Below are 2,881 nucleotides of genomic sequence, written 5' to 3' on the forward strand. Positions count from 1 at the left end.
CCCCCCCCCCCCCCCCCCCCGCCCCGGCACGGCCCAGCCCAGCCAGGCCCAATGAAGACCCTGGGTGCCTGCCGGGCACGGACCTCCACCTGCTCAGTTCCTGCGGTGACACGAGCCTGCTCGGGACCCGCAGTGCCCACCTGCACTTCCCCTCGGAGTTGCTCTGCACCACCCCCCCCAGGGTGGGCCTGCCCCTCTCCCTCTCCCTCTGGCTCCTGCTTCACCTGCTTCTGAGGGTGGGGCCCTGGAGGTCATCACCACCTCCCCACTGGGCTTCCTGTCTGAACCAGGAGAGGCTGATGCCCCGGGCTGGGGAGGGGGGCAGGGTCAGCACCTCGACGTGGGCACCACGACGTGGGCAGGGCGGGTGGTGGCGCTGCTGGTGGAGGCTGTCCTGCCAACCTGAGGACATGGGATCACATGGTGGTCTTCTGCCCTTACTTTCCTTTTTGAGTCCGTTTATCACTTCACATTAGGCAGCTGTAGGTGAAAGGAGCCCATGTATGAGATAGAAGAGTGTAGAATGCATAGGTTGGCCTGGGAACGGGGTCTCATGGCCTGGGGAGGTGGGACTAGCCCTAGTCAATCCCCCCCCCCACCCTCCCCTCAGTGGGCACACAGGTCACAGAAAGCCTGCTCTAGCTGCAGACGTGTGTGTCTGCAGAGCCCCAGCTTTTCTGTAGTTCTCAGCTTCTCAGCCTAGAGTCCCAGGCTGTCCTGGTGCCCGTCCTCTTAGGGGTGGCAGGAGGCTGCGCATCTCCATGGGAGCCCCACCAGGCCAGGGCATCAGGACCCTGCTGAGAAGGGAGCTCAGCACTTGGGGCTGGGGGGGGGTTCTGAGGGGCGCTGGGTGCCTGGCGAGGGTGGGCGTCATAGTTGGGAGACTGTGGGACTGCACTGCCCTTCTCCAGGCTGCTGCCGTCCTAGCTACTGACCTGTGCTTTTGCAGGCCTGTGTGCTCCCTGTCGGAGGTGCTGAACCCCTGCATGGAGTCAGCCTGGGGGCAGCTCCCGCTGGCCCCGGGTGTGGGGGCCGCTGCTCATCTGGAGCGGGGAGGCAGTGCTCCCAGAGCTGTGGGACCAGCCTGCCTTCCCCAGGCTGGGAGCAGGGCCCGTGGGCCTCAGAGGGGCTGCGGCCCGTTGGGTGGGGGTGGGTGGTGGGACGGGCTTGTCCGTGTGGGCAGCGGGAAAGGCCTGCCCCTCGGGGCCCCACGGCGAGCTGTGTGTGTGAGTGTGTGGATGGCAGCGACCTTGTGGGCCCGTCTTGGTCCCCGGCCTCCTGTGTGCTGCAGGGAAGCGGTGGCAACAGGTTCCTTTCATGTTGTGTGTGCGTGTGCATGTGGGCTCACCTTTCTGGCAGGGACCTGACGTTGGAACCCATTCAGGTGGAAACAGGAGACTGAGGGATTGTCTTGTGCTAATGGCTCTTTGAAATCCTGGGTAATGCGGTAAATGAGCTGGAACCACATTAAACAGTCGCAGCTTCAGGGCAGAGCCGGCTCGGGGGTTCTCAGGGGGTTCTCCCGCTGGGACCGGTTCCCGCCTGATGGAGCGGCTAAGTGAGGCACTTGGTGGCAGCGCCGTCCCTCCTGCCAGACCCCGGGCGCTACCCCGCCGAGCATGTCCCCCGTCTGCATTAAGATCCGCGTACTTACACACGTGCATGTGGCGCTTGAGTGTGCCCTCAGCATGCATGTCAGCACCATGCTTCCCCACGTGTGCGGACCCGTGCACCTGCACTCGTGTGTGCGTGCACCGCTCCTCCAGGGCTCTCAGCCCCTGTGGCTTTGGGGTCTGGCTGAGCAGTGGGCTCCTGACCCCGTCCCTCCACTTTGCAGGAAGCACAGTGCCTGCAGGGATGGTAGACACGGGGCCTAGGCAGAGCCCTGCGAGGTGCCTGCTCAGTGGGGAGCCCAGAGCAGCAGAGCCTGGCGGCCTGCCGTTGGAACATGTTGCTCTCCTGTGGTGGCAGCTGGGACACGTGTGGCAAGAATGCAACCCCTGAGACCAGTGTCCTTGGCATGTCCCTCAGGAACCTGCCCACGGAGACCGCAGGGCCCACTGGAGATGCCGTGGCTCCCGAGGGCCTGGGGAGCTGTGTTCCCGGCTACATGGTGGGGGCAGGGCTGAAGGGTGCTTGGGGGCTCTGTCTCTGCAGTTCACGGGCCGCCCCGCCTTGCCGCCACTGGCTGGGCGACCCTGCTGGTGACGAGGATCCTAACCCTCCGTCTGTGCCTGTCAGGCTTCAGCACCACTCTGGGTGGGGGGCTCGGCACACGGCGGCCCTCCCAAAGCTGGCGCCCACTGCCTCCCAGCCAGAGACCCTGGAATCCCCTCACCTTCCTGGAGGCTTCTGGCCACATGCTGGCAAAAACAATCCCCGTTTGGTGTGGTGGCCGGTCCAGCCCACATTTGTGGTGTCACTGGGGCTCTCAGCTCGGGCACCCCAGGCAGGATGGGGCCGGTGCGTATGCCGTTGACTCCAGTGGGCAGAGGTTGGGGCGCAGCTCCCGGCTCAGCCTCCTTAGGGCACAGGGCGGCCGCACGGCGGGGCAGGAGTGGGGCTGATGAGGGAGGGGCGGGTGGCCGTGAGGTGGGGCGGGCAGAGGCAGAGCTGCGCAGGACAGGTGGGCCCTGGGCCCAGGGGCTTCACACGCACACACTGCACCCTCACACGCTGCACACCCGTGCACCCACGCATGCACATCGAAGCCCTGTGTACTCACCTGCACACCACCCACACAGCACGTAGCCTGCCCACCTGTGCGCACACGCCCGCACACACGCATACGCTTACCCTGTCCGCCCACACCTGCATGCCTGGTTTGCAGAGCTGTGTGTGTCTGGTGTTGGGGCACAGTAGACACACACGGGATGCTGTC

This window comes from Ursus maritimus, unplaced genomic scaffold (genome assembly GCF_017311325.1).
Source record: "Ursus maritimus isolate PB19 unplaced genomic scaffold, ASM1731132v1 scaffold_4, whole genome shotgun sequence".
Classification (NCBI taxonomy): domain Eukaryota; kingdom Metazoa; phylum Chordata; class Mammalia; order Carnivora; family Ursidae; genus Ursus; species Ursus maritimus.